At 34.7% G+C, this 19163-nt stretch overlaps 1 non-coding gene across 1 annotated transcript; it reads right to left on the minus strand.

Moving 5' to 3' along the window:
* Positions 1 to 17953: 17953 nt before the first annotated feature.
* Positions 17954 to 18188, minus strand: LOC131174360 (small nucleolar RNA U3). The gene has a single exon (XR_009144608.1). It is a non-coding gene; the product is annotated as a small nucleolar RNA U3 (small nucleolar RNA).
* Positions 18189 to 19163: the final 975 nt, after the last annotated feature.

Below are 19163 nucleotides of genomic sequence, written 5' to 3' on the forward strand. Positions count from 1 at the left end.
TTACTAAGGAGATGGAAAAATAAAATTAAAGAATTGATATTTAAATTTAAAACTTAAGAAAATATTAATTCAAAAATATTGTGATTATTCACTATTCAATTTTTTTTAATTCTTAAAATTTAATTCAGTAATTAAATATTTTCTTTGTCAAAAAATATATTTTTTTCTATTAATATTAAGTGAAAAAAATAATATTACATTTATAATTAAATTAAATTTATTTATTTCTCTTCTACTTCCTTTTTTTTGTGTATTTTAAACAAAAAAAGTTTGCATAGAAAAAAAAAGTAATTGTATTATATGTTGTGTATAATATTAAAAGAAAAAAAAAAAGCATGTATTTGAAGGTAAGAAAAAAATATAAAGATTAAATATTTTTTTTATATGGCAAAATGAAAATTTTTAAAAATTTGAAAAAATAAAACTTATTTTAATTGTTGAAATATATTACATCTGACTATTTTTATCCGCCGAGTTTTGCATCATGATGATTAAGGAAACAATTAAATATTTTTTTTTACAGTAATCAATTAAATTACTTTTTATTTTACATAACTATTCATGATACAAATATTTATTATATTTAATAGATATAAATGGTAAAATTAAAAAAATAATAACTTTTAATTTTATAAATGTGATGAATAATTTAAAATAAAAAAATTAAATACAATAAATAAAAATGAAAGAATAAAGTATATTGCTTCTGTATTATTTTAAGAGTCAATAAATTAAAGTTAATGTAACTTTGTTTACCTTTTCAGTGATTTTCAATCTATCTTAATAGCTATTTGGCATTTTTTAGTAAAAATATTATTTTATATATTATTAAAAAATTAATTTAAAAAAATTATTTTATTATTTTAATATTTTAATGAATAAAATTTATTAAATTTAATTTTAAATTACTTTTTAATATACTATAATTAATATATTTAAAAACTAATTTTTTTAATAATAATTTTAATAATAATATCAGAGACTTAATCATTATTATGTACTCATTGTATTTTGACCTGCGAAGACAAGACAACGTGATGAGGAGACGCCACCACCGGAGCCACTTCAATTGTTCAAGGGTCCAATTACAAGAGCAAGGATAAGGAAGTTGCAAAGCTTGGTTAATAGACTTTAGAGGCGCCAAGAAAATCAGATTGAGCTTGGGTTTAGGCATTTGGAGGACAAATAGATAAGCTTCATACAATTAGACCTTGGAGGCTAGCCTCTAGAATATTCTATTTTTGTTTCTTTATGCCATGTAGGAGATTAGTTATTTGTAACTCATATAAATACTTGTTTTCTATATCAAATAGAGATAGCTAAGATTAAATGTTGAGAGAGTATTGATTTTCGGCCATCGCGGTCAATTATAAGAGCTTTATGATTTATTTCTTGTTTCTTGAATAGAATTTGGACTTAAGAAAATTGACCACTTGCTTATTTTATCTTTATAATCAATGTGCTCTAGCCTAGCTACTATTGTGTCTTGATTAGTTATCAATTCTGCCTTGTTTGTTGTTAAAAGATCTAATTTCATTTTTAGATATTATGTCTCTAATATGAATATTGGGGGTATTCATCATTTGGTATCAAAGCAATTGGGCATCAAACAAGGTATTTATCCTTATATTTACTCTTTTAATTTCTGCCTATAATACTTCATTCATGTTTTGTTTGTTTTTCATCACAATAGCATTCGGCTAAAGTGATTTTTCTAGGGTTTATTGTAGTAGCTTTAAATCTGTCCGAATTTTTCATGTGTTTGACTGAATATTTCTTGTTTTCTTAGTGATTTTTCATTCAAATATGACATTACTACATCATAGCCGAACACTCTACATTGGGTTTGAAATTTGATTTTTGCTTGAAATTGAGTTTTTATTGTGTTTGTCTTAGGGTTATAATCATTCAAGCTAATTTATTTGTTCTTGCTATATTTTACCTCTTTAATTTGAATATCAAGTTTGAGAAAATTATTGATGATGCATCTGATAATTGAGAATTGATGTTGGTTGTTGGATTGAATTAAAATCTGAGTTTGAACAAAAATATGTGATGTTTGGTTGTGTTTGGTTCGCGATTGTTTTTGTTTGGCGGGAGTTTGAAAATTGTGATAAGTTACTTGCATTGATTTTTTAGGTTACACTTAGCTGTTGATCTTGAAATTTAATCTGTGATATTTTGAGATATTTGGGACTTCACATATCAATTTTGGGGGGTAGATGATGCTGTTTGACTGTTGAATCAAATTTTAGTCATAAATCGGCCAATTTTTGGTTCACATAGTAAACTTGTCCAGAAAAATATGAAAATTTTCCTACTGTTTAGATACCATCTTAGTAGCCACCAGATAAAATTTCAGCTCGAAATTCTATCATTTGGGTTGGAAACAAAATTTTTGACACAAACTAGTCATTTTCTGGTTTACATAGTAAACTTGCCCAAAATAATCTAAAAATTTTCCTACTATTTAGATACTATCTCAGTAGCCTCTAGATAAAATTTCAGCCTAAAATTCTATCATTTGGGTTAGAAACAAAATTTTTTGGCACAAACTGGGCATTTTCTGGTTTACACAGCAAACCCATCCAGAAAATTTTGAAATTTTATCAACAATTAGTTAGTTTTGAGTTAGGTTTGTCCATAAAATTTTAGGGCAAAACTCATTCATTTGACTAGTGAACTGAATTATTGTATATTGTGATGAAATTGTACTATTATTGAAAGTTGTGTGACTTGGCTATGATTTCTTGGATTTTGACTTGATATTTGATCCTTAGGTTGTTAGTTTTTTTTTCAGTCTATAAAAACTTTTCACTTATATTAATTGCTTTAATTTTGGAGTCTTCTTTTATTTGATTCTGTGTCTCATTGCATATTTTTATTTACGTCTTGTTTCATCTCGTTCTTAAATATTTTGATAAAGTTCGTGAGTTTTTTGTTTGTTTTGTGTTTGGGGTTCTTAAAAGAAGCGAATGAAGGAATTTAAGTGATAAAAGGCAAGAGTAGTGTGTGCATAAGAGGGTAAAAGCCTAATTGTGTGCTAAACACTTGAGAGGGTGAGCCGTTTATTTTCTAACCTTGTTTTCTTTGCAGCAAAATGGAACAAAACACAAGTAGTAGTAGTAGTAGTAGAGTTGAGGGGAGGAATTTTGAAGATGAAAGGGTTTATAAGGAGGCTATGGCACAACAATTTGAGAGACTTTCTCTCCAAACAGCCACTCATAATGAAGGATTGTAAACTATGAGAAGAGACTTAAATGAGTTGAAGGGTTTGAGAGCTGATGTGAATAGGATGATGGAATATATGATGGGTAATGAGAGGGAGAACAGAAATAGGAGGGAGAAAGTAGGTGTGCATGTGGGAGATGGAGGTAGAGTTTGAAGGGAAATTCGGGTAGAACCTAGGATGGAGGAGTAAGAAGAGTTGAATTGGTATGATGATGAGTTTGAGGAAGTGTTTGAGTATGGGAACCATCACTTTGATGGTAGGAGGTTTCAACCACCAAGGGGGAGAGATGTTAGAGGTAGGAGAGGAGGAAAACAACTTAGATTTGATGACTGTGGTGAGAGAGAGATGCACCATGAGAGGGTTGATGCCAATGTGGGAAGCATAAAGATAAAAATACCTCCTTTTCATGGCAAGGAGGATGCCGAAGCCTATATTGAATGGGAGAGGTAGATTGAGATGATTTTTGAGTACCACAATTATAGTGAGGAGAAGAAAGTTAAGTTGGCAACAGTTGAGTTCAAAGATTATGCATTGGTTTGGTGGGATCAATTACTTGCAAGGAAGAGAGGACATGACTTGAGGGGTGTAACTACTTGGGCAGAAATGAAGGAGATCTTGAGAGAAAGGTTTGTGCCGCCACACTATGGGAGAGAGGTGAAGTTGAGATTGCAGCAACTTACCCAAAAAAGTAGGAGTGTGGAGGAGTATTACAAAGCCATGTAAATTGCCATAATTAGGGCTGAAATAGAGGAGAATAAAGAAGCTACCATGGTTCGATTCTTAAATGGGTTGAATCCCGACATTGCTTACATGGTTGACTTGCAAAATTGTAGAACGGTAGAGCAAATGATGCAAGTAGCCATCAAAACAGAAAAGGAGATGAAGAGGAAGCGGGCTGCCAAAAGTAAATGGAACACTCAATCATCATACAATTCAGCTTCCAATGCACCATGGAAGCCGAATTAGAGTGGAACACCTAAAGTGGAAAAAGATGTGCCAAAAGTGAAGAGGGAGGAGTGGAAAGGAAAAGGGAAGATGGAAGGAAAAGTAGAAGTGTAACACTCCTATATGCCTAGCCTGGTATATTTCACTATTTCGGTGACCGGTGTCAGTCCGGACAATTAAGGGGATTAGAACTATATCTAAGACACCTAGATAAGCCCTGAATGCAAATAATTAGTGATTGTCAGCTAGTTAAGTATAAATAAGAAAAACAGAACATAAAAGGTTAAATGAGCCGGGAGTCACAGCGATGGGCAACCTTCCCGAGAAGTGACTGCGAGGTTAGTTTAAACCCTAATCTCGAACTGGAAATTGTGACGTCGTGGTCCTTAGGACTATTGCGAACACAGTGGAAAAGAGAAAATCACAGAAAAGAATTGTTAAGCAAGTCAAATAATTAGGTCATAAATCTGAAATAAATATTGAATAACTAATAAACCGGATCAGACCGGCGAGGGGCAAATTGGTCAATTCACCCCTAGAGTTTACTCCTGACCTAACTGTCCAATAAAATCGGAGAAATAAAAATTTCGAAATTGGGAATTTAATTAAATAACTATTGAAAAATTAAGGAAATATAAAAGAAAAAGAAAAAGTAGGAAAAATCACTTTATTTCATCATCATGCTTACCTCATATATATGACATCATAAATGAATTGTTTTATTTTTCACCAATTTTTACCAAGTCAATTAATTAAAAGACACATAAAATACATGAAAATTAAAGAGATAATTCACTTCTTCCTCCTCCACAAGTTTCGGCCACCCCTCTCCCTTGCCACCTCCATAGCCAAACCTCCATTAAAGCTTGTTCCAAGCTTTTGTTCCCTCACTAAACCCTAATTTCTTCCACAATCACTTCATAAAACCTTCTTATCTTCCCTTAAGAAGGAGATTTAGCAAGAAAGAAAGAAGAAAAGAGGAGAAAATTGGAGATTGAGAATCAAAGTCGAGGTAAGTTATTTAAAGTGCAATTTTTAGTTTAAATTATGTGTTTATGATTACATACACTTAGGAATTAGAGAAAATAAAAACAAAAACAATTGTTGGGGGATTTGTTAGGAATTTGGCCAGCATTAAGTGGAGGTTGAATTGAATAATTTTGATGAACTTGAATGGTTAATTAGGTTGAATTAAGCATGTAGACAATGATCATAAACTTTAATTACATTAGATTGCACAATTGTGTAATTAGGGCTTGAAGATTAGGGAAAAATTGGGAAAATGGTCAATTGATGCAATTGACCCTAATTGAAGTGAGAAATGGTCAATTGGGACCATTTGTGGTATGTTTGAATTGGTAGAAACCAAGTGCAATTCGGATTGGTTAGGGTCACTATTCTGGCAGTTTGACCTAGGTCTCTTCCAGGGGCTAAAATTGAAAATTTACCAACCCAAATGGTGTGAGGCCAATTGGGAATGAAAATAAATACATAATGGCATATTTTTTATTCAGGAACTATGCCTAGAAAATGACATTAACATAGTGAAAAATTAGGTCAAACCCGAGTGTAGTGCACTGTCACTGTACCAAAATGACCAAATGAACAATATGGCCATAACTTGGGCTATACAGGTACAAATGACCTTATTTTTGTGGCATTAGAAAGGTATGACATAGCACTACAACTTTCATGAAGAACACCATCCCAAGTTCTGCCCATAACTAAGTCATTTTGCCACCCAAAGTTAAAGATCCAAAACTGCCAGAACCAATTAGGTGCCCAGAAAATTTGGGTTAAACTAATCCGGCCAGCCATTTTCAAATGGCCATATCTTGGGCTACAAAACTTCGAATGGAGTGATTCAAAAAGGGGAATAAAGCCAAGACAAGAAGGAACAACTTCTATCAGTAACACTTAGCCAAATTCCCACAGCTACAAGATCAATGAAACAATGCAAAATAGGACATCAAAATTGAAAATTTGAAATTATGCCTAGGAGACCTAAAATTGAAAGGGCAATCAAAATCAACAAATTAAGCAACCAAAATGTGGTATGTGGGTGAAATTGAAATTCTCATACCTATTAAGCATAAGAAAGTCAATAATTTGACTTAAATAGTATTGTGAATAGTAAACCCGAAATGCAAAATTCAAAGAACGTTAAATTAAGCATATTAGAGCTAGACATAAGTAATTGTGAATTTATTATTGAATTTATTATATGTTATGATACTGAAACACTGTAAAATTTTATGTTTCAGTTGAAAAGAATATCGGGAAAGAACCCGAGACATCGAGTCAAGGCCTAGAGGTGATTCACATAAGGTTTGTGCACAACATAAAATATTTCTGTAAATTCTCTTGACAATTTATTTTGATGAATAAATTGTGATTTATTTTTATTGCAAATTTGTGAATGAAATGAATATTATAATTTTGACTTAAATTGTTGGAAATTTAATTGTATGTGTTTGAATTGTCAATAAATGATTAGTAAAATATTAAGATAGTTTTGAAACCACAGTGTCATGATCATATATTTGAATGCTTCACTAGCATGCCTAGTGGGAGGAATTAGTTTTGAATTTTGAATTCTCTCTCTAGCTGAAGTGTTGAGGTGTGTGCCAGTAGAGGAAGAAATTGAATGGGTACCCGTAGTTTGAGCTAGCTAGCCTTGAGATTCCTCATAAGCCTACGGCTATTGAGATGAACATTGTACTGATGGCATGATATAACTGTGTATTTTTATGAAATCTATTTTGGGACTTCTGAAATGAGACTGTTTTGACTAAAATTATAAATTGTGTTTTGTATTTATTTTTATTTTCAGTACCATATTTGAATAAATGTGATTTGATTTATGCATAAAATTTTATTTTAGTATGTTGTGCACCACTGAGTTATAGTACTCGTGATGGTCATTTATTCTTTGCCGCATGAGAGAGACTAGTAGAGCAGCGGAGTGAGCTGCTGAGGATTTCAGAGCTACTTCTGGACCTTTTGTCGAGTATAATTTTATACCCTAATTGTACATGTTTATTTCGATGTAATTGACTGTATGTACATTTGTAAATTGGTCATGAGCAGTTGTACAGATTTTGTAATAATATTATTTTGGTTTTTCTGATGTAATTTTTGGACTGATAAATATAAATTAATTTTTTTTTAATACAATGTGTATGAAATTAATTATTACTATTTTTGAAAATAATTGAATTGAAATTCCGAGTTGTGAAATATTGATTGAATTGTGGAGTTTGGAGGAAATTGTGCTGATTTAAGTTATAATGGTGGTTGTGAATTGATGAAGTGTTATATTAGAAGTGTTTTCTATAGGTAAAATTTTCGGTTTTCTCAAATACAGCAGGCACTCTGCCGAAATTTTTCCAAAATTTGTAGAAAAATAAAAATGGACAAAAATTTTATCAAATCTTTAAACTTCAAGTAAATGTTTTTAATACCTGCTAGAAAAGCTCACCACTTTCAAAAAGTAAAAAAATTGTTTTAAAATCCCTTGTAGTGTATTTAATGGGTTATCGGTAGACGGAGTCGGTAATTCATTAGGTATACTACAGGATCATGTTATGCCTTACAGAGGGGTAAGGTGTGACATGTTTTAGTGGTATCAGAGCAAGTTTTTAAAGTATGTTTTGACTTGTGAATTTGTCTATTTCTTTGATAAGTACAACTGCTCAATGTCCTTATTTGTTACATACAGTGCATTACATTATAAATATGAACTAACGGAGGGAAATCTCCTTGTGTTATTTATTCATGAGATATCTTACCCCAAATTGTAATGGAAAAAGGGGACCGCTCAATTGAGCAATCTGTAGAGGCTGAAGCACAAGAGGAAGCCCCAGCTCTTCAAAATGTCAGTGGTTCAGTGGCACCAACCCCACAAATGCTGTAGTTTCCTGCACAATTTGCCCAGCAGATGGCTGCAATGTTCCAACAGATGGCTGGAAGTATGCCGGCTCAAGCTCCACTTCAGACATCGGTGGTGCAACCTCAGGCTCCAGCTAGACAGTATGATAAACTACTGAAGTATGGGGCTGCAGAGTTTAAGGGCACAGTGGACCCTTTAGAGGCAAAGCAGTGGTTAGAGAGAATGGATAGAGTATTCAAGAAACTACACTGCCCGAATGAATTGAAGTTTGAGTATTCAGTGTTTTTGCTGCAAGGGGATGCCTATGATTGGTGGAAGACCATCCCCCACAGCTTGGTGGAACCTCCAGTATTAACCTAGGACAACTTCATGAGAGAGTTCAGACAGAAATATGTCCCAGATGCATATGTAGATCATAAGCTACAAGAATTTTTAAGTCTGAAGCAAGGGAATCGGTCTGTGGCAGAGTATGAAAGGGAGTTCTCCCGCTTAAGCCACTATGCAGGGAGTCTCCTATCTATCAGCAGAGAAAGATGTAAGAGGTTTAAAACCGGCTTGAAACCCAGTCTGAGGATGCAAGTGGTTGGATTCAGACATAATAACTTCTCTGAGCTCATCTCTTAAGCACTTAAGTTAGAAAGAATTGAGTCAGAAGGGGCACCAGTGAAAGAGAAAATAGAGAAGACAAAGAAATCAAAAAAAGAGAAAAGTGAAAAGGCAGTGGATCAAAGTTCCAGTGGCAATACTGGAAAAAGAAAGAAATTTGGGGGATCAGGCAGAGGTGGAAGGTCTGGTAGAGGTAGATTTTCTGGGCAGAAACCCCCTTGGTCTAGTTAGCAAATGTCTAGGAGTTCTCACCCTCCCCGCCCTTGTGAGACATGTAGCAAGACCCATAGTGGGATATGTTGTTGGGCTTCAGGAGCTTGTTTTAACTGCGGGGCCACAGGCCATCTGGCCAAAGACTGCACCAGTGCCCGTAGATTTGGGCCAGCTCCTACCACTACAGAAGGATCAATTCAGAGTTCTGCTACTAGAGGTTCACAACCAGTTAGCAGAGGTAGAGGCAGAGGTTGGGGTAGCACTTCAGGCAGTCAGGGTATAGTAAAACCAGTTAGAACAAGGTAGTGGTCCGGCTAGAGTCTACACTATAAGACAGCGGGAAGAAGCTGAAACTTCTGACATTGTGGCCGATACATTTTCTATAACTGATCAAGATGTATTTATACTGTTTGATCCGAGTTCTACCTATTCGTATGTTAGTACTAGCATCGTCAGTTCCCTTGCGGTTCTGTGTGCCAAAATGGATTTTGAGGTGCTAGTAACAAGTCCGTTAGGACAAGAGGTCAGGGTCAATCTAATATATAGAGATTGTCCTTTGGTGATCCAAGGACATGTTTTTCTATTCGATTTGATCGAAATGCCCTTCAGAGATTATGATATCATCTTAGGCATGGATTGGTTTGCTAGGCATCATGTAATGATTGACTGTAGACTGCAGACAGTCACTTTTGGTCTCCCTTTATACGGTGATGTGGTAATATACGGGGAGAGGCAGTTATTACCATCAAACATCATTTCGGCTGCACTAGCTAGGAAGATGATCAAAAAAGGGTGTGAAGCATACTTGGCATATGTGATAGACACCCAAGTGGGGAGTCCAGCATTGAGAGACATCCCTACGGTATGTGACTTTTCAGACGTGTTCCCTGATGAGTTGCTAGGATTACCTCCGAAAAGAGAGGTACAGTTTGAGATTGATGTCATGCCTGGTGTGGACCCAATCTCCATAACACCATACAGAATGACACTAGCAGAATTGAAAAAATTAAAAGTGCAGTTGCAAGAGCTGCTTGATAAGGGCTTCATTCGCCCTAGTGTGTCACCTTGGGGAGCGCCAGTGCTATTTGTTAAGAAAAAAGATGGCACTCTCTATTTATGTATTGACTATCGAAAATTGAATAAGGTGACAATAAATAACAGATATCCATTGCCCCGCATTAATTTCTTGTTTGATTAGTTGAGGGGTGCAGCTGTGTTCTCCAAGATTGACCTGAGATCGGGTTATTATCAGCTGAAAGTGCAAGAGCAGGGTATCCCGAAAACTGCTTTTAGAATTCGATATGGCCATTATGAGTTCCTTGTCATGCCATTCGGGTTAACCAATGCTCCAGCTGCATTTATGGATCTGATGAATACTATTTTCAAACCATACCTCGATCAGTTTGTGGTGGTATTCATCGATGACATATTGGTTTATTCGAGGAGTGCAGAGGAACATGATAGACATCTGTGGATTGTACTGCAGACCTTAAGGGAGAAATAGCTATACGTCAAATTGTCAAAGTGTGAATTTTGGCTAAAGAAAATGTCCTTCTTGGAGCATATAGTATCGACAGAAGGCATTAAGGTAGATCCTAGCAAGATAGAAGTTGTCCTTAATTGGAAGCCACCCAAGAATGGCACAGAAATTTGCAGTTTTCTGGGTTTAGCTGGATACTATTGCTGATTTGTGAAGGGTTTCTCTATGTTAGCTTCTCCACTGACTAAGTTGCTTCGGAAAGATGTGAAATTTCAGTAGATGGACAAATGCCAACAGAGCTTTGATGAGTTGAAGAGATATTTGACTGAAGCTCCAGTCTTTACTTTACCTACACCGGGTAAAGAATATATAGTTTACAGCGACGCTTCTCACAATGAGTTAGGCTGTGTATTGATGCAAGATCGGAATGTCATTGCTTATGCATCACGCTAGTTGAAACCGCATGAGAGGAACTATCCGACACATGACTTGGAGCTTGCAGCTATTGTGTTTGCTCTTAAGATCTGGAGACACTACTTATATGGGGAAAAGTGTTATATCTACACAGGTCATAAGAGTTTGAAGTATTTGGGTATTCAGAAGGAGTTGAATTTGAGACAGAAGAGATGGTTAGAGTTAATAAAAGTCTATAATTGTCTGATAGACTATCAGCCAGGGAAAGCTAATGTGGTGGCTGACGCCTTAAGTCGCAAGACTATGGCAAGTCTGAGAGTTTCTCCTTTGTCTATGGTATATGAGTTAAGAGCATTGCATGCAAACTTAGAGATTAATGATGAGGGGCAGACAGCAATTGCATGGCATGTACAGCTAGTGTTGAGTGATCAGATCAGAATGGCTACACAGAATGATGAGAAATATCAGAAGCTATTAGAAGAAGTCCGGAAGCGCAAGAAACCAGAATTTTCAGTAAGGGATGACGGTTTCCTACTACACCAAGGCATAATATGCGTTCCTAATGATGTTGACTTGAGACAAATCATTATGAAGGAAGTACATGAGTCTCCTTTTGCTATACACCCTGGTGGCACTAAAATGTACAAAGGGCTAAAGGAGCATACTGGTGGATGGGCATGAAAAGGGATGTAGCTGATTTTGTCTCCAAATGCCTAACTTGTCAGCAAGTAAAGGCAGAGCATCAAGTACCAGCTGGTTTGTTACATCCATTACCAGTACCTGAATGGAAATGAGAACGAATAACTATAGATTTTATGATGGGACTTCCAAGGACACAAAAGAGTCATGATGCAGTATGGGTCATAGTAGACAGATTGACCAAGTTTGCTCACTTTCTACCAGTTTGGATGGACTATAGTCTAGAGAGATTGGCCAAATTGTACATAGATGAGATTGTGAGACTGCACGGAGTGTCAGTATCAATTGTATTAGACAGAGACCCTAGGTTCACTTCTAGATTATGGGGTAGTCTTCAAATAGCCCTAGGAACTAGATTGAACTTCAGCACGACATTCCACCCACAGACAGATGGCCAGTCTGAGAGGGTAATTCAGATCTTAGAGGACATGCTATGGGCTTGTGTGATTGAGTTTGAGGGCAGTTGGGACACACACTTGCCTCTGATTGAGTTTGCTTATAACAACAGCTATCAATCAAGCATTGGGATGCCTCCATATGAAGCTTTGTATGGTAGGAAGTGCAGAACTCCCCTGTGTTGGGATGAAGTGGGTGAAAGAAAGATGATTGGGCCCGAAATTATTCAGCAGACTGAGGAGAAAATCAGATTAATCAGAGATCGACTCAAAGCTGCATCAGACTGTCAAAAGTCCTATATTGATCTAAAGAGAAGGGATATTGAGTATACAGTGGGTGAGAAAGTATTTCTCAAGGTTTTCCCTTAGAAGAAAATTATGAGATTTGACAGAAAGGGGAAATTGAGTCCTCGATTCATCAGGCCATATGAGGTTCTGAAAAGGGTGGGTCCTTTGGCATATCGTTTAGCACTACCTCCAGAGTTGGAGAAGATACATAACATCTTCCATGTGTCTATGTTGAGGAGGTACAGATCTGACCAATCTCATGTGTTACCAGTGCAAGAAATTGAAGTAAATCCCAACCTCACATATGAAGAAGAACCCATAGAGATTCTGGCTTATGAGGTGAAGCAGCTACGGAACAAGCAAATACCGTTGCTAAAGGTGTTGTGGATCCGTCATTCAGGCCAGGAGGCTACTTGGGAACGTGAGGAGAATATGAGAAGACAACACCCACAACTATTCAGAGACTAATATCAGATAAAATTTCGAGAAGAAATTTATTTTAAGGGGGGTAGAATTGTAACACCCGTATATGCCTAGCCTGGTATATTTCACTGTTCAAGTGACTAGTGTCAGTCCGGACAATTAAGGGGATTAGAACCACATCTAAGACACCTAGAAAAGCCCTGAATGCAAATAATTAGTGATTGTCTGCTAGTTAAGTATAAATAAGAAAAACAAAACATAAAAGGTTAAATGAGCCGAGAGTCACAGCGATGGGTGACCTTCCCGGGAATAGACTGCGAGGTCAGTCTAAACCTTAATGTCGAACAGAAAATTGTGACACCGCGGTCATTAGGACTATTGCAAACACAGTGAAAAAGAGAAAATCACATAAAAGAATTGTTAAGCAGGTCAAATAATAAAGTCAGGGATCCGAAAGAAATATTGAATAACTAACAAACCGGATCAGACTGGCGATGGGCAAATTGGTCAATTCACCCCTAGAGCTTACTCCTAACCTAACTGTCCAATAAAATCGAAGAAACAAAAATTTCGGAATTGGAAATTTAATTAAAGAACTATTGAAAAATTAAGGAAATATAAAAGAAAAAGAAAAAGTAGGAAAAATCACTTTATTTCATCATCATGCTTACCTCATATATATGACATAATAAATGAATTGTTTTATTTTCCATCAATTTTGACCAAGTCAATTAATTAAAAGACACATAAAATACATGAAAATTAAAGAGATAATTCACTTCTTCCTCCTCCACAAGTTTCGGCCACCCCTTTCCCTTGCCACCTCCATAGCCAAACCTCCATTAAAGCTTGTTCCAAGTTTTTGTTCCCTCACTAAACCCTAATTTCTTTCATAATCACTTCATAAAACCTTCTTATCTTCCCTTGAGAAGGAGATTTAGCAAGAAAGAAAGAAGAAAAGAGGAGAAAATTGGAGATTGAGAATCAAAGTTGAGGTAAGTTATTTAAAGTGCAATTTTTAGTTTAAATTATGTGTTTATGATTACATACACTTAGAAATTAGAGAAAATAAAAATAAAAACAATTGTTGGGGGATTTGTTAGGAATTCGGCCAGCATTAAGTGGAGGTTGAATTGAATAATTTTGATGAACTTGAATGGTTAATTAGGTTGAATTAAGCATGTAGACAATGATTATAAATTTTAATTGCATTAGATTGCACAATTGTGTAATTATGGTTCTTAAGCATCTTGAAGATTAGGGTAAAATTGGAGAAATTGTCAATTGATGCAATTGACCCTAATTGAAGTGAGAAATGGTCAATTAGGACCATTTGTGGTATGTTTGAATTGGTAGAAACCAAGTGCAATTCGGATTGGTTAGGGTCACTATTCTAGCAGCTTGACCTAGGTCTCTTCCAGGGACTTAAACTGAAAATTTACCAACCCAAATGGTGTGAGGCCAATTGGGAATGAAAATAGACACATAATGGCACATTTTTCATTCAGGAACCATGCCCAGAAAATGACATTAACATAGTGAACAATTAGGTTAAACTCGGGTGTAGTGCACTGCCACTGTACCAAAATGATCAAATGAACAGTATTTGTTCATTTGGCCATAACTTGGGCTATATTGGTACAAATGACCTAATTTTTGTGGCATTAGAAAGGTATGACATAGCACTACAACTTTCATGGAGAACACCAACCTAAATTCTGCCCATAACTAAGTCATTTTGCCACCCAAAGTTAGAGATCCAAAACTGCCAGAACCAATTAGGTGCTCAAAAAATCTGGGTAAAACCAATCCGGCCAGCTATGTTCAAATGGCCATATCTTGGGCTACAAAACTCCGAATGGAGTGATTCAAAAAGGGAAATAAAGCTAAGACAAGAATGAACAACTTCTATGGAGAACACTTAGCTAAATTCTCACAGAAACATGACCAATGGAACAGTGAAAAACAAGACATCAAAACTGAAAATTTGAAATTGTGCCTAGGAGACCTAAAAATTGAAGGGGCAACCAAAATCAACAAATTAAGCAACCAAAATGTGGTATGTGGGTAAAATTGAAATTCCCATACCTATTAAGCATAAGAAAGTCAATAATTTGAGTTGAATAGTATCGTGAATAGTAAACTCGAAATGCAAAATTTAAAGAATGTTAAATTAAGCATATTAGAGCTAGACATAAGTAATTGTGAATTTATTATTGAATTTATTATATGTTATGATACTGAAACACTATAAAATTTTGTGTTTCAGTTGAAAAGAATACTGAGAAAGAACCCGAGACATTGAGTCAAGGCCTAGAGGCGACTCGCACAAAGTTTGTGCACAACATAAAATTTTTCTGTAAATTCTCTTGACAATTTGTTTTGATGAATAAATTGTGATTTATTTTTATTGTAAATTTGTGAATGAAATAAATATTATACTTTTGACTTAAATTGTTGGAAATTTAATTGTATGTGTTTGAATTGTCAATAAATATTTAGTAAAATGTTAAGATAGTTTTGAAACCACAGTGTCATGGCCATATATCTGAATGCCTCACTAGCATGCCTAGTGGGAGGAATTAGTTTTGAATTTTGAATTCTCTATCCGGCTGAAGTGTTGAGGTGTGTGCCAGTAGAGGAAGAAATTGAATGGGTACCCATAGTTTGAGCTAACTAGCCTTGAGATTCCTCATAAGCCTCCGGCTATTGAGATGAACATTGTACTGATGGCATGATATAACTGTGTATTTTTATGAAATCTATTTTGGAACTTCCGAAATAAGACTGTTTTGATTAAAATTATAAATTGTGTTTTGTATTTGTTTTCATTTTTAGTACCATATTTGAATAAATGTGATTTGATTTATGCATAGTATGTTGTACACTACTGAGTCAGAGTACTCAGCGATGACTGTTTATTGTTGTTGCAGATAGAGAAACTAGTAGAGCAGCGGAGTAAGCTGCTGAGGATTTCAGAGCTACTTCTGGACCTTTTTCGAGTATAATTTTATACCCTAATTGTACATGTTTATTTTGATGTAATTGACTGTATGTACATTTGTAAATTGGTCATGAGCAGTTGTACAGATTTTGTAATAATATTATTTTGAATTTTCTGATGTAATTTTTGGGCTGATAAATGTAAATTAATTTTTCTTTAATGCAATGTGTATGAAATTAATTATTATTATTTTTGGAAATAATTGAATTGAAATTTCGAGTTGTGAAATATTGATTGAATTGTGGAGTTTGGAGGAAATTGTGCTGATTTGAGTTATAATGGTGGTTGTGAATTGATGAAGTGTTATATTGGAAGTGTTTTCTACAGGTAAAATTTTCGGTTTTCTCAAATACAGACGGCACTCTGCCGAAATTTTTTCAAAATTTGCCAAAAAATAAAAATGGACAAAAATTTTATCAAATCTTTAAACTTCAAGTAAATGTTTTTAATACCTGCTAGAAAAGCTCACCACTTTCAAAAAGTAAGAAAATTGTTTTAAAATCCCTTGTAGTGTATTTAATGGGTTATCGGTAGATGGAGTCGGTAATTCATTAAGTATACTACGGGATCATGTTATGCCTTACAGAGGGGTAAGGTGTGACAATAAGAGAAAAATAAGAAGGTGAAAAATAGAGCAAGGGATGTAAAGTGCTTCAAGTGTTTGGAAAGGGAGCATTATTCCAATGAGTGTCCAAACAGGAGAGTGATGTTTATTAGAGAAGATAGAGAATGGGAGAGTAGTGAAGAAAAGGCCGAAGAGAGTGCTAGTGATGATAAGTATCTTAATGAGGGAGAGCAAGCTCCTCTGGATGGTAATGTCCTTGTCACTATGCGCATTTTGAGTGCACAAGTCAGTTTGGGTGATGGAGATGAGGTGCAAAGGGACAATATTTTTCATATTAGATGTTTGGTGAATGAGAAACTATGTAGTGTGATTGCGGATAGTGGTAGTTACTGCAATGTTGCTAGTAGCTTATTGGTTGAGAAATTGGGGTTGCCTACCACTTTGCATCCAAAGCCATATAGTCTCCAATGGCTTAATGATTGTGGGAAATTGAGAGTTACCAAACAGGTTGTAGTGCCTTTTAGCATTGGAAAGTATCATGATGAGGTAGTTTGTGATGTGGTGCCTATGGTAGCTACCCATTTATTGTTGGGCCATCCATGGCAATTTGATAGAAGTGTGGTTCATGATGGGAAAAAGAACAAGTATACAGTTTTGAAAGATGGCTGAACCTACACTTTGCTTCCTATGTCACCATTTCAAGTGCATGAAGACCAAGTGAGGATCTTAAAATCAATTGAGGAAAAGAAAGATTGGAGAGAAAATTTGAGAGAGGCCGAGCTTGATGAGAGGAAAAATGAAAGGAAAGTGAGAGCAAAAGAAGTAAAAGAAAAAGAAAAGAGTGAAAATGAGTTTGTATGTGAGAGGAAAAGAAGTGAGGGAAGCCTTACAAGGGGGGAGACCTCTTTGTGTGCTTATGTATCAGGAGGTAAATTTATGTTTATTTGGCATTGACTAAAACTTGCCTAGTGGTGCTGTTTCTTTATTACAGGAATTTGAGGATGTGTTTCCAGATGATCTTCTTTTGGGTTTGCCACCAATTCGGGGGATAGAACACCAAATTGACCTCATTCCAGGTGCTCCAATTCCAAACAGACCAGCATATAGGAGTAATCCTGAAGAGACAAAAGACAACAAAGGCAAGTGGAGGAACTTTTGGCAAAGGGCTATGTGTGTGAAAGTATGAGTCCATGTGCAGTTCCAGTGCTTCTTGTACCAAAAAAGGATGGGACATTCAGAATGTATGTAGATTGCCGTGCTATCAACAAAATCACGGTAAAGTATAGACATCCCATTCCTCGATTGGATGATATGCTTAATGAGTTGCTTGGTGCAAGTGTGTTTACAAATATTGATTTGAAAAGTGGTTACCATCAAATTAGAATGAAATAGGGGGATGAATGGAAAACCGCATTCAAGACAAAATATGAGTTGTATGAGTGGATGGTTATGCCATTTGGGTTAACCAATGCACCTAATACTTTCATGAGGTTAATGAACCATGTGCTTAGACAATTCATTGGCAGATTTATGGTAGTTTATTTTGATGACATCTTGATCTATAGCAAAAACATGGATGAGCATTTGCATCATTTGAGATATGTGTTTAATGTGTTGAGATCTGAATAGGTAAGCAATTTGATCATCCTTTGTTGTGTTTATCATGCAACAAAACATAATTATCCATTAACTCTTACCCATAACTCGTGCATAAATTTATAACACGTTCAACTATAACAACAATCCTGTTAAAAAGTTCATCTTCATTTCACTACTTTTTGGTTCTTACATACACTAATCCTATAACGGTTAAGCTCCAACCCAGTAAGGAAATTCTAACTGAGAACGATCCTTTACAGCCAAGGACAATTCCAAAGAACTGATCCAGCCGTTAGTCACGCTCTGATCCCACGATCATAGTTCATCCACCAGACTTAGGTTCCTGTCTCCTTTGTGCTAAAGGACACAGAGGTACGAACTTACTTGAACAGGATCACCACAAGGCCCTAAGGTAATGCCCCAGTAATTTCGTTGGACGTGGCACTTGGACTTAAGCAAATTGATAACTTGCTTATTTTATCTTTATAATCAATGTACTCTAACCTAACTACTATTGTATCTCGATTGATTATCAATTTTGTCTTATTTATTGTTAAAAGATATAATTTCATTTTTAGATGTTATGTCTTTAATCTGAATATTGAGGGTGTTTATCACAACGCTAATTATGTTTTATTTGTTGCCTGCTTTTGGTTTTAGCCTGATACTCTGCGCATGCCCATGCCTTCAAATATTTTGATCGCAAACTAGATAAAGAAAATCGCCCAAGTAGTATTTTCTTTTTCCCGCTTTTGCTAATGGGCATCGCTAGAACTTCCTTTACAACTTTTGGGAGAAAATAGAAATATGATTATATTTATTCTATAATTGAAACACTCACAGATAAGCATTTGATGCAATGGTAAATCACATAATTTCCTTAGTTTTCTTTTATTTTTTTTTTATTATTGAATTAACATTTTTGTTCTCGTCAGCTTTATATTAATGGTCAAACATTCAAACTCTTGACTTAAATTTATTTTTTTAATTTATAAATTAATTTAAAAATAAATAAATAATTATTCAATAAAATTATGTAAAAATTAATTTTAAGTAGTTTAAATTTTTTGTTAAAATATACTTAAAAATAATTTAATTTATTAAAATAATAAAAAATATATAATTAAATATTTTACTTATTAAAATGACGATAGTATTGATATTTTTAAAAGTTATTTGAATAATATAAATTTTTGTATTTAATCAAATAGTAATTTTTTTTAAGTAGATAAATTATGAGTAATGAGTATAACTTATCACTTATTTTAAATAATTTCTTTAATTTATAAGTTAAATATAATAATATATGTAAGATTTTTTATTTATAAATATATTTTACTAATTTATAAATCAAACTAAACACCGTCTTCAAAAGTATTTCACAGAAAAATTGGTGCAATAACTTTCT

Source organism: Hevea brasiliensis, chromosome 15 (genome assembly GCF_030052815.1).
Source record: "Hevea brasiliensis isolate MT/VB/25A 57/8 chromosome 15, ASM3005281v1, whole genome shotgun sequence".
In the NCBI taxonomy this organism is placed as follows: Eukaryota; Viridiplantae; Streptophyta; class Magnoliopsida; order Malpighiales; family Euphorbiaceae; genus Hevea; species Hevea brasiliensis.